The sequence below is a fragment of the Lycium barbarum genome, chromosome 5 (assembly GCF_019175385.1).
Source record: "Lycium barbarum isolate Lr01 chromosome 5, ASM1917538v2, whole genome shotgun sequence".
In the NCBI taxonomy this organism is placed as follows: domain Eukaryota; kingdom Viridiplantae; phylum Streptophyta; class Magnoliopsida; order Solanales; family Solanaceae; genus Lycium; species Lycium barbarum.
In genome coordinates this window covers 8397215-8417007 of record NC_083341.1, presented here as the reverse complement: position 1 = coordinate 8417007, position 19793 = coordinate 8397215, and the positions used below count along the sequence as shown (strand labels likewise).

The following is a 19793-nucleotide window of genomic DNA, read 5'->3' as shown; positions in this document are numbered from 1 at the left end:
ACCACTCGTGCCTCATCCCTTCTTGTTTCGGCAGTACCCTTTGTCCTCTCCGGCTCTATTTCCTCTTTTCCGCTTTGCAACCGGGCGATCGCGAGTCCTTGCTCGGCTATTGCCGCTCGTTGTTCCTGCAGCATTTCAAAAATTAGACGTAAGTTAACATTGTCACCCGGTGTGTCCGGTTCTTTCCGGCCCTGGTTTCGGGACAAAGTAACAGAATTGTGAGTATTTAGAGGGTCAGTGGCCGGTGTTGACACCCAATTTTGTTCCTCTTTTATTTAATTTACCCGGGTTTCTAAATTTACTGACAAGCTAAATACTTTATTTTCACTATTTTTTTTCTTTCTTATTTATTATTATTGCTACTGTTATTTTCAACATCGCGAGCATTACTTTATCGCAAATTTTAAATGTCCATCATCGTTTCATTTTTTGGGTTTGAAATTGTTAAATTAATTACAAGACAATACTTTATAAAATCTTTATTTTTTCTACATATTAATTATTAATTGTCTTTACATAGTATATGTTGCATTAAATTAGAAGCCCAAGAATAATTAAATAGAGGAGAAAGGATCAGCAATTTTCACCTCATAAACAATTGCTCGGAAGTATATCAATATTGGACTCATTTTGAAGCTCGTATTTTAAAACGACGCGCTATAATTTTTATTTCGTCAAAATATTATTTTACAAGGGATAAATTCTTGATAATTCTATTTACCTTTTTTCCCTATTCCATAAAAAATAAAATAAAAATTTAAAAATCCTTCTCAAAGTTTCCATCTGATTTCTTTCTCCTTTTCCCTTTTTTTGGGGTTTCACACGTAACTTTTCATCTTAATTTCTTCCTTCTTTTCTTTTTGGGGCTCCACATGTTTCCTCCTTTTTTACTTCATTTTCCCTAAATTGCTCATTCTTCCCCAATTCAAACGACAATCCTCTTTCTCTTTCTTTTCCCTCTTCTTTGTCATCTTCTCCTTCTCTCCATCCCTCACAGCTACACACCCCTTTCTCCCTTCACTCTCACGCTCCCTCCACCTTTCCTTGTCCTCTACTCCTTCCACTCACCATCTGCTCCCACACGCTCCCTACCTCATTTCCTAAACCCGAATCTAAACCTTATAAAGAGGTTGGTCTTGAAGGTTTTCGGGGGGACGACATTCAACATTTTTTTATCTTTAATCACTACTCTAAATCTGGAATTCGTTCGAACTCTGTTCTATTTCAATTCTTTGGCAGCCACTTTAAACGTTCCTAATTATTTTTTTACATATTTCAATCGCTATACTTGGGAACACCCATTTGAAAATTAAGTCGTGTTGCTCTTTCGGCTCGTTACTTTAAGATCGAGCGTAGATTCGACGCCGACGAACCCATTCACTGCACCATAAAAAGGTAATTTTCCCTCTCATCCTAGTATTTTAGTTCTAGGTATTTTTAGTTTCGCGTAGATCGATTTAGCTTCAGTTCATTTTAAGTTAAAAATTTGTATTCCTGTTTATCATTTCATTCTGCTTGCTGTTTGCATTCGTGTATTAATCATAGTATTAACCTGGTTTGACTAGAGTATTATTTCCTTTTAAAGTTTCTCATATGTTTAAGATGTTAGGATATTTGTTTACTTTGAATGCTATTTAATTTTTAGCAGGATCTTTTGGCTTATTTTTTTTCTTTTGAGTTGGCTACTGAAGAGTATGCTAAGAGGATAAAAAAATGAGTGTGTCTTTTTTTTAAGTCCATAAATTCAAAACATGTATCTATTTGGATCTCATTTGGCAGATAAGTTTAAAACTAAGAATGTAATCTGTTTTGTCATTTGTAACTGGAGTCCATGATTCCTCACTTACACAAAAAATACAATTTATAAAGTCTCCCTAGCATTCTCCCAGTATTTCTAGCTATATAGCTTTACTTTGGGAATAGAAAAAATGAAATTAAAATAAAACCAACATTCTTTCTTGCCTACCTAATTCCAAATTTTGGGATTTTGTCTTTAAGTAATTGGATGATAGTGGCATGCATGCTTTTGATTAGTTATATATATATAATATATATACTCTTTATTTCTTCCAACATGCTCACGTGATTTTTCCTTAGATTGCTTTGCTTTGGAAAAAGAGTAAAAAGTATGTTTTTTTTAGAGTAGACAACGCATGCGCTTCATCTATGTTATTACATGTGTAAACATACAAAAACAATTCAAAGTTATATGCATTCATAATACAAAAAGTAATTACATTGTGGTTGTAACTTTTAGCCAATTTGTGCAACATCGGAAAAACGGATGCAAATGCTTTCCAATATTAACCTTCTATACATCCTTATGAATGCATATACATGGGATATATTTAAATATACACAGTATATGTATAATCTACCAATTTGTTTTGAGTGTATATTTTACATGCTTAGTCTTATTTATTAATCATATACTAATCCTTTTCTTTTCATTTTTTTATGCATGGCTATCGAACACGAGTTCCTCGGACTCGTCCTCCTTCGCATTCGGTGTTGGGCTAAAAGCCCAACAAAAATACTCCTCGAGTCAGCTCTATCCGCAGCCAAGAAACAAAAAAAATATTCTGGGCTGAGGCCCATAACAGAGGCAGCGAACAACATCAATCTTAAAATGGGCTGAGCCCATTTAAATCATTTTTTACGTCTTTATTTTATTTTCTTTGTGCATTTACTTTGTAATTACGTGACTAACACTTTTTCTTATTTTGTCTTTCCTTAGCTAGAATGAACCTTAGTAGCATTAAGGGGTTTAGTTTAGTAATGGGTAGTTAATTTCACAAATTACATTCACTTCTATTTAAAAAAAAAAAACTATTTATAGTATCTATAACATTTATTTGAGTAATGGATTTTCAAAATAGCATGACTACATCATTTGGGTTAAAGGAATCATTTCTCATTATTACCATCCTAGGAATTTGAAAATATCACTAACACACAAAATATGAATCCAATTGTATTTTACAAGCATTTTTCAAGATTTACTTGATTATATATGTTTTTGGCCGAAATTGATTAAATAAAGAGTAAATAAAAAAATAGAAAGAAATTCATGGCCTTTTCATCATATTTAAGAATGTAAGTCTAGGTATTCTTATGCTTTCATATTCATATAACATCATTTTATCTAAAGATCACATTTGTCAAATCATTTTTTTAAAGGCTATTATTCATAGGCAAATTATCCTACTTTCTACAAATCTTATTTTTTCGAATAACATTATTATATTTCTCATTTAAGGCCTTAGCAATATTTTGAGTCTCAATTAACATTTAGAAACTCTTTACGCAAATTATTATGTTTTCTATAAATATTATTTTAAACAACACTATTATACTTTCATTTAAAATTTTAATAACATTTATAAGTCATATTTCAAAATAGCATTAAAGTACTCTTTTATACAAATTATTATTTTCTACAAATTCTATTTTAATAGTATCCTTACATGTCCATCCATAACTTTAGTCATACTTACAAAGCTACTTTCTTTTTCCTATAATACTATATTTACACTTAGCCTAATTAATTATAAGTCCGGTCGGTTAACCATTATTAATGGGTCTTAAAGGATGCCTAATACCTTCCCTTTAGACTAATTGAACTCTTACCTAGAATCTTAAGTTTCGCAAACCTTAAACACAATCAACTTTAGATAACTACTTTAATAAACTGTAGGTGTCCTAATTCACCATAAATAATTAGGTGGCGACTCCTTAACAACAGACAAAAACAGGAATCTCCAATACGTCATACTTCTAATTCTAACCTTAACCCGGGTAAAAATGGGGTGTGACAGCCGGTAGGGCGGCATTCTCCTGCTCCACGGTATTTTGCCGGTTGAGGCCCTCCCTCGAATCAACGGGGTTCGGATCAGCGGGGTTCGGCAATGCCCGTGGTTCGCTGCCTTCATTTTCTGCCACAATCTCGGCGTTGTTGACGTGACTAGATTGTTCGATGCCAGCCATTCGGTCCGTTTTTGTGGGAGCGGACGGGGGATGCTTTTGATTTTGATGAATATGACAGGAATCAAGATCAAAAAACCACTATTATCCTAGCCCCACGGTGGGCGCCAAACTGTTTACCCCGAATTCGGATAATCAATCAAATTTGTAAGTGGGTGTAGGATATGTGTTTGGGTCTTGATGAATGTTAGGTAGAGAGAATATGCATATAAGAGTTCTTTGATAAAACGGCTAGTGATGACAATTTACTATGAATATAAACGTTGATAAACAATGCGAAATACTTGATGGAAGAAACACAACATAAATGAAAACGAATAGCCTTGATTGGACCAGATATTGAGAGAGAGATTATATATATGAACTCTTCTATTACAAATGTTCTTGGAAAGTAAAAAGAGCCAACCCTTACAAAGGAGGGGGATATGCCCTATTTATAGTGTGACTTCCATGGGTTTCATCCAATATGAATTAATAAAATAATAGTAATAAGGACAGCTCTGCACGGATTTGGTGGGATTAGACTGACGGCGCCGTCTGACACACGCATGGTGGGTAGTTGACCATGACAGGATGCTACTGGCTCGTGGCTCGCGTGTAATGGCCACACAGACCAACGGATACTCGGACGTACAGCTGTACGGACCAACGGCCACGAATGCTCGGGTCACCGGGCTTGGTCATTCCAATGACGAAGAAGGCAGATCAGTCGGTCCCCTCGCTCCATCGGTTTGCCTCGCATCCGGTTTTTACCGTATACAGATAGTACTCCATATTCACACAGTTACAATTTAAAAAAAATAAAAAAAATTAATGATGATGTTTTAGAAATGTAATCTTGCGACTAATCTCACCTTTTTTTCCCTTCAAACTAATTTAAATAATGCTAAAAGATTAGTGGGCTCCATCTGTTACTGATCTATTCCATTAATATGGCGTATTCTTCTATTCTCCTTGTGTGTGCAGATTGTAAGGAAACTCATGAGTTTTGAAGAAAAAAATCACCTTACTACAGGCTGGGTTGTCAACAGGGTTGCCAACTCTGTGCAACATATTTCTTCTTGGTTGAGATGTGATGCATATTATTTTCTGTTCTCTTCTTTGATTCATTTTCAGGAGAGATTTTATAGTAATATAACATTCCAATTTCCATGGCACAAAAATAGAAGTACATTACTCTGCCTTTCATAATTACCTGAATGGATTTTACTTTTCTATTTTAGTTTTCTAATTTCTTCTTAACATTAATTAGACTTTTATCCTCCCCGGATTGATGTCGATAATACCATACTTAATGGATTCCTTTAGTTTTCTTATTAGGCAATTACTATAGCAGTTATTGACAATTACTATAAGAGTTATTCTTGGGTGACCTAATGTAATTTTCCTGAAAATTTTGGGGTCAAAAGAATTGTAATGGTATCAGAACTTGAAGGGAATGGCCTGTTACCACCGTTTATTCAGTTTGAATTTTTAAGGCCTTATAGATTTTATTTCCAAGTAAGATTGAAGTGAAAATTTGTTTAGTTTCATTTTCTTCTTGTATCTCCATTGTGAAATTTAAATTTGTTGTGACAAGTAGAAAGATACTTTCCTTTTGTGATTGCATTATTTTTTTAGTAGATAAAGCGGTTATGCAGGTTTAACTAAGGTGTAGAAATCGATGTAAAAGTACAAATAGAATATAAAACAAATAGTACTTAAAGAAATTTAGATTGCTTTTAAATATAGATTCTTTAGGATGATAGAAGAAACTAATAAGAATATTTAGTTAGTGTATCTCTATATTTAAAAGTGAGAGACATACATTAGCAATTCAAGTGTGTGGGTTAAGAAAATTAAGCAAGTAATTGTTTTCTTTCTCATTTTCAATAAGATATATGAAAAGTTTTATCTATTTTATAATGATTATAAAAAAAAATGTCATTTTAGTGATGTCTTTTAACAACCGCGCGAAACGCGATAAAATTTCCTAATTTGGAAATATTTGTGAGGACTACAAAAGTCCCTTGATTGTCACTTATATTAATAGTAATATAGTTGCGAAAGGTTCATTAAATGCTATACATTGTGGGTTCGATTTTTTTGGTACGTATCAATTATCATATTTTTTTTTTTTTTGGGTGAATTTTCTGCCTGCATCACTTCACCTACTTGTCATGAATTTAAGCTACCTTCACTTGACCTCTTTATTGTAGGCTGTCTGGAAATGTCCTTTATTGATTATCCCAGCGGGCTATACCCTCGAATCAACTTAGCCGTTTGGATATAGTTTGAAATCATGAGATTAAATCATGAATTGAAATCATATCTAGACATGGAATTTGAATTTCTTGAGTTGTATCTTTTTTCTTATAGATATAAAAACTCCACAAATTGTGAAAACTATCAAAATATTCTCAATTCTTATACAATCCTACCAATGAGCAAGTCATAATTCACAACAAAATTAATACGCTACTAGAAGGCCTTTTAAAAAAAAATACAACATCAAGTAATCAAACTTTAGTTCAATAAAAAAAGAAAATTCAACATGAATAGTAATGTAACTACTCTTTAATATAATTCTCTCATATGTTAAGACATAAATAAAGGTTGATAAATGGTTGGTGTGAGTAATTGTTAAAAATATCTACCAAGTTATAGGTCTTTTTTTTACAAAATATAAACTTATGAGTCAAGTTTTATATTTAAATTTTTTGAAATCATGGTTTGAAATCCCAAATCATGCCTTTTTGGATGATTTGGGATTTGAAACCATGAGATGAAATGCATGCCCAAACGTTGATTTCATCTCTTGGTTTCAAATCGCATGTCCAAACGTCTACTATATATCTAGGTTCCTTCTAGACTACAAACATGAAGGAGCTAGCAAAGCTAGAATATGAGTTGCCGATTACGGGTTCGGCCGAACGTGTTTGTCCGAATCTTATAGTATTTATCTTCAAAAATTCATTGAATACGTAGAAATTATTATTTAAGAACCCAATAACTTAAAAAAATTAAAATCATTTCCCATAAACTTCAAATCCCGTCTTCACATTCATTGGAACATGAGTTCTACTACTTGATGGTGGATGTAGGTCAACAGTGTTTAACATTCACTGTGTGAAAGGGATTAAAATCATTACTCTTGAGCTATATTTGAGTGGACACAAGCGTTAAAAAAACGAGTACGCCCTATGTGAAGTATGGGTTGGGAAAAGAGAAAAATTGAAGTCAACAATATTCTTGTTTTGTCATTGAGAAACTTGGCTTGGGTAGGATCGATGAGAATGTTGCAAGTAAGAATATAACTTAAAGAGACAAAGTCAAACATTATTGCTTTCGTGTTTTTTCATGTCTTCAATGAGAATCCTATGTAAAATATTGCGGGAGTACGGTTTTATATCTCAATGATTTTTAGTAATGTGTTCCAATCTTCAAAAAATTAGAAAGTTGGATAGACCAAGTTATTTAAGCGCCCACCGTGGGGCTTGAGCCCACGACCACAAGGTTAAGAGCCTTGCGCTCTACCAACTGAGCTAGACGGGCAAGACGTTGGCATGGTAGTTAAAGCTCTCTCTGCGTAGAAGACAATTGTATGAATTCTGCTTTAACGAAATCAGTCAGTAATGAGGCAACTGAAGAAAGGGTGACTTAGATAAGAATCAACCTCTTCTCAATGAGGTTTTGATGTGTCGCAGAATCCGAAAAGCAACTGATAATTAGAACCACTATGTACCTTAGTATTTAAAATATGCCCAAGGGCGGAGCTATGTAGAATGAAAGGGATTCAAATAAATTCATTCATCAGAAAATTATACTTCACGAATAAGATAAAATAAATTGTTAAATCCTCAAAACATACGGGAAGTTGTAGCGCAAAGGCAAATGTAAGTTCAAATTCTAGAAATGACATTATACATCTTTTTGAATCCCCCGTTAGTCAAGCTCAATCTATTGTAAACATGCAGGTCGAAACTCAAGTCAGACTCCAAAGTCAAATCTATTGCAAAATTATCAACGCACTGGATGTTTTTAAAATCAATCTTATAGTGACACTAGTTGACTGGACTCCTGATTTAATCATGAGCTTGAATGTTAATACGTCAAACATGTAGATCATAAAGAGGTCCAACATTGAGTACATTAAAAAGGTATATTGGCATACTTCTGGCCAAAAGTTAGATTTAGCAAATGAAGCCTAAAAAATGGCATTGTATAGTCATATCTCACAAGAATGGATGAGATAATGGAAGAAAAAGATACTCCTCCTGATTTCACGCTTGAAAGATGCATTCCTCAAAATTGTAACATATCCAATCATCCAAACAAACTAAAAAATGCAGACCTCTATTTCCAGAATAATTGAAGGGGGCGAATTAGATACAACCACTAAAGATCTTAAGAATTTGTGCAAGCTTAGTATCAATATACAAATTTTGGAATCAACAATTATAAAGTTTTCTCGAGAAAATTCGAAAATCTTCCACCCAAATAAAATCAATTCCAGAAGATTTTTAATATCACGAGTTCAGAAGATTCAATAACAATGCAACATGTATATATCACATTGTATATCAAGATATATTACGCCGAAATTTTTATTGATATACGTCATATACAAGAGATAAACAAATGTACGGCGTGATATACTCTATCTATGTGGTGATATGCACGAATAAACAGGGGAGGTATACTGATGAAGTCTTTCTCCACTCGAGTTTTAACTATGAAAATCATACAAATCCGCCTCCAAAATTGATATTCAAGATCCTTAATTTTTTTTTCAAGAAAACTCATTATCATCCATCCAATCAAAAGTTATAAGATTTTAACAACCAAAACTCTGAAAAGCCCATAAAATAATAAAGATTATAACCTAATAGAGTGCTTATCGGAGGAGTATAATGAGAGAGAGAGAGTTTTGGGGAGAATGATTGAAAGATTTGGGAGAAAGGGAGAGAGTAGGCACTGGTATGAGCTATTTTGTCGGATAACCTAGTTCTACAACATACCAATTTGTTAAATTAAAACATGAATCTGAGCTATCAGATGCTAATATCCATAATTGGTTTTCTATACCATTTATTGGGCTTGGTTGTTATACAATGCAAAATTTCTGATAAAAAAATATGATTATGTCTGGCTCTTATATAATGTAAAGGAAATAAAACTTGAGCTGCGCGAAAACTTCAGGATAGGTATCTTACATCTTAACCCATTTTTTATTTTTTTTGGATAAAGAATCTCTTTCTAGTTACTTTGGAATAATTATAGGAGATTCTCTAGAAGAAATATGATATATTACTTTTGAAGATAATATACTTGGTCCTACTTATGGAATCAAATCAATACGTTCTATAAAAAAAAAATTGTGATATCAATATCATTGAGATCATACCAAGTCCCATCAATCGAATCGCGCAAGATCAAAGTCACTTTCTTAATCAAACGTGCATTTTTCTTGATCAAACACGAGCACAAATGATCACTTCAAAGTAACCACGTCATCACCCCAATTGGAAATACTAGGACATTCGGACATGCGAAAAAGGAGAAAGAAAATAAAAAGAAGGGTTTGAATGGACAAGGAAAGCCACTAAAAGAGCAAGAGAGACTGGAAAAAAGAAAGAGGGTGATCCAAGACACAAAAATACCAAACATGTACACACACATGCACAAGGAAAAAGAAGAAGTCAAACACACCCACACACAAAATTGCGAAAGAGACTGGACAGAACACACACACATACACAGTATATATACTAGTTTCACGAGGCCCGGACTTTCAAAATATAAAATAGATATTAAAATTAAAAAAATAGTTCGTTTTACACCTTTTTACTGTATAATAATTAAAATTTCAAATAAGGATATTTTCAATATATAAGCAAAACTTTCATTTTACTCCTTTAACATCTAAACTTTTATTTTTAATGAAATTATTTACTTGAAATTAGATGCTGAGCCAAAATTTGAAGTTTATGGATTCTGAATCTAACTATTTTAAGTTACTTGGTTCTAAATTAATAATTTATACATAGTCAATGAACTCTTAAGACAAATAAAGAGTTTGAATCAAAACACTATTGAATCCATCCAAACATGTAACTAGTTGACACTTAATTTTGCCCTGCGTCAAACTCATTTTGTTCTTACTTTGAAATCATCTAAGATTTAATGATGTATTTTATTTTCATCCGCATTAGACACTCATATTTTCATCTTTTAGAATCATCCAACACAACAAAAAATTTCATTAACTCTAGATTTATACTACAATTTATAACCTTAATTTTGAGTTTTTACACATATTAACCTAATTAATGATCTTACAAAAATATGAATAACTAATAATTAAAATACATTAATAAAGTAAAAGATATAAAACTATACCACCTAAAAATAATTTTAGGACAAATCTTTATATGCACATATAAGCACACTAAAGAAGTAAAATATTGGAGGTTTAACAAAAGATATAGTATGACCTAATAAATGCTCCAATTGTAAATAGGGACAAATAATATATTCCCTCCGTCCTAAAATATTTTTCACGTTTCGTTTTTCGAAAGACAATTTGACTAATTTTCGGAGCTAAATTAGATTAGATTAATTCAATGTTTTAAAATTAAAATTTGGATATTAAAAAACTATTTGAAATATACTATAAATTGCAATTCTCCTATTAATATATTATTTATTTATTTTTTAGAAAATATTGATTAATATTTATTTAATTTAACCCTCGAGAAGTGAAACGTGATAAATATTTTGAGATGAAGGACTAAAAATTAATTTAATAAGGAGCAAAATAAGAGATTCACAAAATGTACTTATGATATTAATATATACCAATAACAAAGGCCCATGTGGAAATGCTTTAAGAAAGAGAATTTGTCTTGTTTTAAAAATTTAAAAAAAAAAAAAAAAGAGAGAGAAAATTGCAAGCAAAAAGTAATACTCCAACGTATGCAACTACCCGTGTATTACCCAAGAAAAAAAAAACTACCACGGGGCCTTTGGGCTGTGAGGACGGCAAATTTTGTGAATTCTTGCTTATATGGAGTAGTAATAATGTATTTTAAGGGGCTCTAAGCTCTTAATATTTTCTTTTCGAAACATTTTTCTAATAAGTTTTTTTTTCCCTTCTTTTTGCTAACATTACTAAATTATTTTGCACATTTTTTTTTACAAGCTATGAGTCTTCGATGGAGTTGACTTAATTTTCATCAGTCATCTTAAGAAAGTCAACAATATTCTTGTTATTTCATATAGAACTTTGGCCTGGGTAAAGGACTAGAATGTTGCAAGGAAAAGTATGAGTTAAAGAGACAAAGTAAAAAAAAAAAGTAAAAAAAAAAATTGTATTACTTTCATACTCCAACGTATGCAACTACCCGTGTATTACCCAAGAAAAAAAAAAACTACCACGGGGGCCTTTGGGCTGTGAGGACGGCAAATTTTGTGAATCCTTGCTTATATGGAGTAGTAATAATGTATTTTAAGGGGCTCTAAGCTCTTAATATTTTCTTTTCGAAACATTTTTCTAATAAGTTTTTTTTTCCCTTCTTTTTGCTAACATTACTAAATTATTTTGCACATTTTTTTTTACAAGCTATGAGTCTTCGATGGAGTTGACTTAATTTTCATCAGTCATCTTAAGAAAGTCAACAATATTCTTGTTATTTCATAGAGAACTTTGGCCTGGGTAAAGGACTAGAATGTTGCAAGGAAAAGTATGAGTTAAAGAGACAAAGTAAAAAAAAAAAGTAAAAAAAAAAATTGTATTACTTTCATAGTCCTTGAGACAATTAGTTGAATAGTCCCAATATGATTGAAACGCCCACCGTGGGGCTCGAACCCACGACCACAAGGTTAAGAGCCTTGCGCTCTACCAACTGAGCTAGACGGGCAACACATCACAATGCTAGTTAAAGCTACTTCGGTAAGAGATAAGAAAAAAAATTGTATGTATACTAGCAATACTGCTATAACGAAATTAGTATATAATAGTTGTAATAAGATAACTGAAGGAGGATGAGTATTCGTTAGTCAGAGCACAAAAGCAGTTACCTTTTTAACTTTATTGTATCTAATCCTACACTAATTTTTGGAATCCTCTAGAATAGTAGCTTCTTTATTCTCATTCTATGAGTTCACACCCTGTTAACTACTGTTTATCCCAACAACTAGGTTACTTATAAGTTATAACTTTGATGATGTTAGATCGCGTCACATTTAGGTTCAAGAAATGAGATGTTATTTTATATATATAGTCTTGACAAGGAAAATAACGTAATAATTGTTATAATCAGTTAAGCTATAAGCATGCAAAGTTTTTTGCTAGTAGCTAATAGGCTTCTCTTGTACATATATGGAGGGACGCGAATCAATGTGCAAATTTTCTAGCAAATGAAGGTCATAAGCACACACATTTGATAATCTAACATATTGCGCCTAACAATATAGAGTTTCTTCTCCTTGGTGATTTAACAAATGTAGCTTATGAGCCTATAATACTTGGTGTAATTTCTTTTCTTAACATTATTAGCGTATGTAACTCATATCCATGTAGCAGGCATATCCGTTCACGTAACTTCTTATTTCTTCACATCTTTTTGTTTTCTTTCTTTGCAGTGGATTGTGATAATTAGGTAGAACTACAACTTGCCTAGAGGAGAAAGAGAAAAAAAAAAAAAAAAAAAAAGGAATAAATGGATAACAATATTAACTCATTTCAAACAAGGCACCCGCTACATAGTGAGTATATTTGAATTTGCTTTGAAGATTTCATTTAAAATGTAACAATCGTGCTTTTTGACCAACATTTCAAATTCTCCGTGACATAAATCACTTCCATTTATTTTACATTCCTTTGACTTCCTATTCACTTTAGAAGTCACGACAATCTTCTCTTTTTTGTCCCTAAGTTATTGGTAAATTCTATTTTTGTCCTTGTGACATATAACTAAGTATTATTAACCTTCAATTAATTAAAATGAGTATTTTTGACCTCTTCACGCAGAATATATGTTATACTTGATTATATATAGAACTATATTATCGTCTGATATGGAGCAATAATACAAACTTAGCATAAGACATGAGTAATTAACTAGTGGAAAGATTAACAATTATGGAAAATTGGTGAAGATTCACAAACAAAGGGGTCAGAAGTACACAATTAAATTAATTGAAGATAAAATGTTCTTAATCAAATATTATAGGGACTAAAATTAAAATTTACTATAAGAATTACGGGACCAAAGTGCTAGTAACCATAAATTATAAAAGAAAAAAGAACTAGATAAACTACATGACAATGGATTATTACATGAACTTGCATTATTAAGTTCGCCACTATAAGCAAATATCTATAGCGCTTTCAATAAATTATTATGTAAGGACTTAGAAGTTGAATTTCCTTTATGGCTTTCACTCTACTCCTAATTAAAACAAGTTAAACAAGTCATATTTATACATTCCCACCCCACCCGACCACCCACTAAGTTACACAATTGCAAATATTTTACTTAATTCTTTTGACCAAGTCAAAGCCTACGATTCGTAAAATAACTTATCTTATTTGACTTTATATCTTTTACAACTAATGTGAAATAAAATTCTCGGTATTAGTTTTGCTCATAATTAGCAAGTTCCTACTAAAACTTTATGCTGTTTAAAATATTCAATTAATTTTATCACTTAAATGAGGGAGCACACTTTTGTGGTTAGATAAACACTTCCTCCACTCATCTATTCTCGTCTATGTGTATAGATAAAAAATAAAATAAAAATAAAAAATAAATTAAAAAGACTAATTTTAGTATTCGTGTGTTGCATGTGTCAATGAATTAAATAATTTATACAAAAAAAAAATGATGGAACACTAGTCAATTAATTCCTTCCCTCTTTTTTTTTCTTTTTTTCTAGTTTTTCTTTTTTTGCATGCCACTGAATCAATGCCCTTTAGAAAAATGGAAAGTAAGCCCAGTGAGGGTTTGAATTCTAACATTGTAAGCCCAAATGCTATGGTCTAATGGTAAGACTACAATTTGTATGTGTTATGGGTTCGAATTCTGCTGCGGACGAAAATTCTAAAATTTAAGTGAAATATGTTAGATAAAAGGTCCATTGTTCATTGAGTTTCAAATCATGTGTCACTAATGCTTGCGAATTTCTATATTATACCCCCTCCGTCTCATATTTTACTTGTCCACATTACTAAAAATACTTGTCCCAAATTACCGATACATTTACAAAATTAATATAAAATTAATTAAATCTTTCTCATCTTACGCTTAATATTAAATGTTCTTAAAAATAGTCAAATTGATTAGAGTGTTTTATTGGAGAGAGATAAGGGTAAAGTAGTAAGAGTACATCTTTTATTTATGAGTTCTTAAAGGGCGTATGAAGCAAACCCGAATTCTAAACACAAATATAAATATAATCACTGATAGCCAAATTACAACTATAACACTCAAACTACCGAATTACAATGGGAAATACTGAAATAACAAGTAATTAAGAATAGAAATAAAAATGGAGATGAGAAGCTAGACTTTGAGAAAGGAGATGAGAGGAACAGACAGTTTCTTCTTCACAATACGCATAAACTCTTCTCTCTAATCGCTAGTCCTTTTTAATCAGTTGCTAATTGGGCCTGGATCCCAAATAAAATATTCTAATATTTTACTCGGCCCAACAATCTCAGCTGGATCAGTCTTGTTTACCACTTCTAGCCCATAGGCCCTTATGAAGTTAGATTGGTTCATAACAGGCGTACAAAGCAGAAGTGGACAAGTTATATGGGACAGAAGAAGTAATAAACAATGGAAAGTGTCGTATACCACAAAAACTTGTGGTAAGGCTACAATTTATTATGCCTAGGTTAAGCATACATCACGGATTTTTCTACCAACAAAAGTCTAGTATTTAAGTATAGCAAGATAAAGGGAGAGATAATTTATCTATCAATTTTAATCGTGTGCCACTAACACTCAAATATTTCTCGATTATATATAAAATCGAAGAGGCTCAAATATGCCATTAAACTATTGAAAATGGCTCATTTATGCCACTCGTCAATAGTTTGGCTCATTATGCCATCACATCAATAGTTTAGCTCATTTATGATATCGTCGTTACCAAAATGACTCATCTATGCCATTTTATATCTGGTATTGTGAACCGGCATTAATGAAAAATGGCATGAATAAGTCATTTTGGTAACGATGATGGCATAAATGAGCGAAACTATTGAGGTGATGACATAAATGAGTCAAACTATTAACGAGTGACATAAATGAGTAATTTCCGATAATTCAATGATATATTTGAGCTTTTTCGGTATATAAAAAATCACGTCTCTCTAAATATGTGGAGCCGAAAGGCCAAAGTGAGTTGCACCTAGACATTTTAAACTAAATTTTCAACCCTACACTTAACTTTCTATTTTTGGAGTTGGGTTGTGGGGTGGGGGGAACGAGGTGAGGGCACTTTTGAAAATAAATTCCATTTGACTTTAATTTATTCAAATATGAAATTGTTTTGATTGAGACATTCCCTCAAGTACGCACCATTGAGTTTTTTTGTTCCATTTTCTTTTTAAAAATAGGCATGGAAATCAAAATGAAGCAGTTGAAGTTTGTTCATAAAGAAGTACTTTTAGGCTCTTTTGTTTATGATCTCAAGTGATAATTTTAGTTCTTAGATAAATCAATTATAAATGAGAAGAATATTCACGAAAGAGCTTTTAGCATTTTTATTCAAATAAGATGTATACCTCTACCTAGAGCTGGAGTATTGATGTGGAATCTTAGGTGGCCTCTCTTCCATTTTTCTTTTTTAAAATTTTGAAAAAACATAATATATTTGTCCTAAAACGTATCTTTTATGTTTCTATTTTAAGAATATTTTGCAAAAAATGATTTTCAAAAATTTATTTTTTTGAAGAAGTATTCTTGAATGGTATTTAGCCTTTTCGTAAATTTTTAATTTTCTTTTCTGTGATAAAAACATTTCAAAAAACGTTTTTTAAAAGTTGTCCAAATGGTTATTAATTAGCATTCTCTGAATCATGATTGGGACGAGGATTTATACCCTGGAAGAAAGTTCAACTATGCGTTCCCCACATTAACACGCCAAATAAGAATTAATATTAAAATCCATAAGCCAATGGTAAAGATTACTTTAGTCAGCATCCTCTCGTTATGTCAATTAAATATTTTATGGATAAAGATATTTAGCTAATTTGTGAGGGACCAGCTAATAAATTAATGCCTAAATCTGGACAATAATAGCCTGTTTGGCCAAGCTTCTAAAAACAGCTTATTTTAAAAAGTACTTTTCAAAAAAGTACTTTTGGCTAAAAGCAATTTGTGTTTGACCAATTAATTCAAAAAAGTACTTTTGAGCAGCAATTAATGTTTGGCCAAGCTTTTAAAAAGTGCTTCTATATGTATTTTTTTCAAAAGTACTTTTCAAAAAAATATTTTTGGGCAAAAACTATTTGAGCTTCTGAAAAACTGTTTTTGCTACTCCCTAAAAGTACTTATTTTATCCCAAAAGCTTGGCCAAACACCTCATTTTAAAAAAAATAAGCACTTATTGAAAGAATAAGTACTTTTGAGGGAAAAATAAGTTTGGCCAAACAGGCTATAAATCAATGCAAATCATACATTAATATACTAAATTACAAAGAGCGCAATAAGATTGCCTCTTGCAACTTAAGGAGATTGAGCGTTTGGACATGCGATTTCATGTCATGGTTTCAAGTCATGAGATGAAATCAACGTTTACACATGCGATTTCACTTCATTCATTTCATGAGATGAAATTCCAAATCATCCAAAAGGCATGATTAATCTCAATTCATGATTTCAAAAATTTTAAATGTAAAACTTGACCCATAAGTTTATATTATGCAAAAAAAGACCCATAAGTTGGTAGATATTTTTAATAATTATTCCCACCAACTATTTACCAACCTCATTAACTTTTACCAGCCGTTATTTATGTTTGTACCATGTGGGAGGATTATATTAAAGAGTAGTTACATTACTATTCATGTTAAATTTTCCTTTTTGCTGAACTAAAGTTTGATCAATCGATTTTATATTTTTTAGAAAGGTCTTCTAGTAGCGTATTAATTTTGTTATTAACTATGACTTGCTCATTTGGGAAGATTGTATAAGAATTGGGAAAGTTTTGATAGTTTCACAACTTGTGGGTTTTTTATGTCTATAAAAAAAAATACAAGGCCAAAGTCATAGATGGACCCCTGAACTTGTCCTGATTTTTCATTTAGACCCCTTAACTGAAATGTTGACCATCTGGACCCTCGAACATAAGATAAACTGTGCCATTTGAACCCCTCGTGCCAGCTGGGCACACGCGTGCAGTCCACTTGCAGTGACATGGAAAAATAGACCAGTGACAGGGAAAAATAGACCAATAAAAATAAGTCATGTCAACAAAAAGAAATTAATTTAAGAAAAAATAATTTTAAAATCTATTTAAAAATTTTAAAAAATCTGAAAAACCCAACCCATCCTCTCTGATAGCCCACTTCATCGCCGCCACTGCTGCTGCTGCCTCCGCTGCCCCCACCATTGCTGTCGCCGCCGCCGCCGCTTCAAAATCTATTTAAATAATTAAAAAAATGGTGTCGTTTTTTGTCGGAGATTTATTTAAATAGATTTTGAAGTGGAGTAGTGGCGGCAGTGGCGATGGCGGAGGCAGTGGCGGCGGCAAAGTGGGCTATCGGAGAGGATGGGTTGGGTTGTTCAATTTTTTTTAATTGGATTTTAAAATAAAGTTTTTGTTAAAATTAATTTTTAATGATTAAAAATTTTTAAAAAAGAAAAAAATTGGTAACTCACGCTCTGTTTAAAGCAGTGAACTGCACGTGTGTGCTCAGCTGGCACGAGGGGTTCAAATGACACATTTTATCTTATGTTCGAGGGGCCAGATGGTCAACGTTTCAGTTAAGGGGTCTAAATGAAAAATCAGGACAAGTTGAGGGATCCATCCATGACTTTGGCCAAAATACAATTTAAGAAATTCAAATTGCATATCCAAACATGATTTCATCTCATGATTTTAAATCATGTCCAAACAGCTCCTGAATTTATGATACTATATTGGTTTTTGACTAATATAAACATTCATGATATCATTTACTTTATCGCTCTCATCTTATATTTTGCCTCTTTACCGTTTGTTATGATTTGTACTTATCTAAATCGAAGGATTAACAAATTTGTATAGACTTCGTCTCCGTATCAATCGACTAAGGCTAAAATGTAGTTGACTCAATCTTACAAGACCTACAATTCACCCCAAGTCAAATAAATTCATATTATTGCAGCTAATAAGCTTATAAACTGCTTTTTTTTAAGTCAATTCAAACGGGCTCTAAGTCAAATAAATTCATACTATTGCACTTATTAGCTTAATTCATTTCCCCAAATAAAGCCAAAACTCCTTTGTTAGCAACGAAGAAGACAAAAATTGCCAAGGTGGTATTAATATTCTCTTGTGCTAATAGGGCTATCCTCATTGGCTCAATAATATAATTAAGAAAATGATCACATGGCTTATCTCGATGATACTACTGGAAGTGCAACTTTACTGACCTAATGTTGATTTCAACAAAACTAGACAATAATCTACTGATGAACTCTATATTTTATATGTTATCCTTTTTTTTTTTTTTTTTTTTTTTTTTTTTTTTTAAGGTTTTGTGAGAAAGCTATTCATCAACATTTCAAGTTAGGATAGAAGTTAATGGGGTTGTAATATCTAGATGGAATTGAAAGATTTTTGAAACCGAATGATGCATGCATTTGCGAAATTTGTGATATTCACCTTTACAATTGTTATTCAATGAATATCATGTAACTCTAAGTAAAAGCAAAAGACTACATTTTAATTTGCAACAAGAGAGTACTTATAAACCGTACGTTTACCAGCACTATCGTAACATTATCATAACTATTCCATTGATCCATAAGAGACAGAGATAGAATTTGATCATTATGAATTTTAAATTTTAAAATAATGATATCAGGTGTTATTAACTGGGTTATGAATTTAATGTTTATATATAGTTACTGAATTTATTAAAATCAATATAAAATTAGGACTAAAGCTATTGAATCCGGCAGAATTTGCATGTAATCTTCTAGCTCCGCCCTTTAATAAAGGCTAGAATCACACAATATTTGTTGTTCAAACAATTTCGATCTATGATATCTACCCTAGTACTTTGAGATGCATGTTCTGAAAGTATGCCAGGATCAATACTTAGCTCAAAAGCCTTTTCAACTTTGCAAAATGGATTCACTTAATTCTTCCAAGTTGAATTAACCAATTAAACCCAACCATGGCATCAAAGTTGCAACTTAAGTTCATTGACATTTCATTTATATCTTATAAAACTTTCCTTTCAAAAAGAGCTGGATTCACTTAATTTCTTTTGTCCAGTTGACCCCACAAATAAATCTTTTGTCCAAGAATAAGGTGTAGCCTAATAATCATTGAAGTGAGAAAAATCGGGAAATCTCAAGTTTGATTTCAACAGTTACACAAAATACTAGGTGATTTCTTTTCATCTAATGGATAATGATACGTAATATTGTATTCTATTCTTTTTAAGTCATTGAGTTCTAAATAAATAATCTATACATATTCAATAAAATTTCAAATAAATACTAGTATAAGATTTGAATCAAAACGGCTAGATTGAACCGAACAGACACTCTCATTCCGCTCCTAATAGGAGGTAGTTGATATCATGTGAAATAACTAATGCG

At 31.8% G+C, this 19793-nt stretch overlaps 2 non-coding genes across 2 annotated transcripts; both read right to left on the bottom strand.

Annotated features, from left to right (window-relative positions):
* Positions 1 to 7445: 7445 nt before the first annotated feature.
* Positions 7446 to 7518, bottom strand: TRNAK-CUU (transfer RNA lysine (anticodon CUU)). Its single transcript has one exon. It is a non-coding gene; the product is annotated as a tRNA-Lys (tRNA).
* Positions 7519 to 11812: 4294 nt separating this feature from the next.
* TRNAK-CUU (transfer RNA lysine (anticodon CUU)) lies at positions 11813 to 11885 on the bottom strand. The gene has a single exon. It is a non-coding gene; the product is annotated as a tRNA-Lys (tRNA).
* Between the last annotated feature and the right edge of the window lie 7908 nt (positions 11886 to 19793).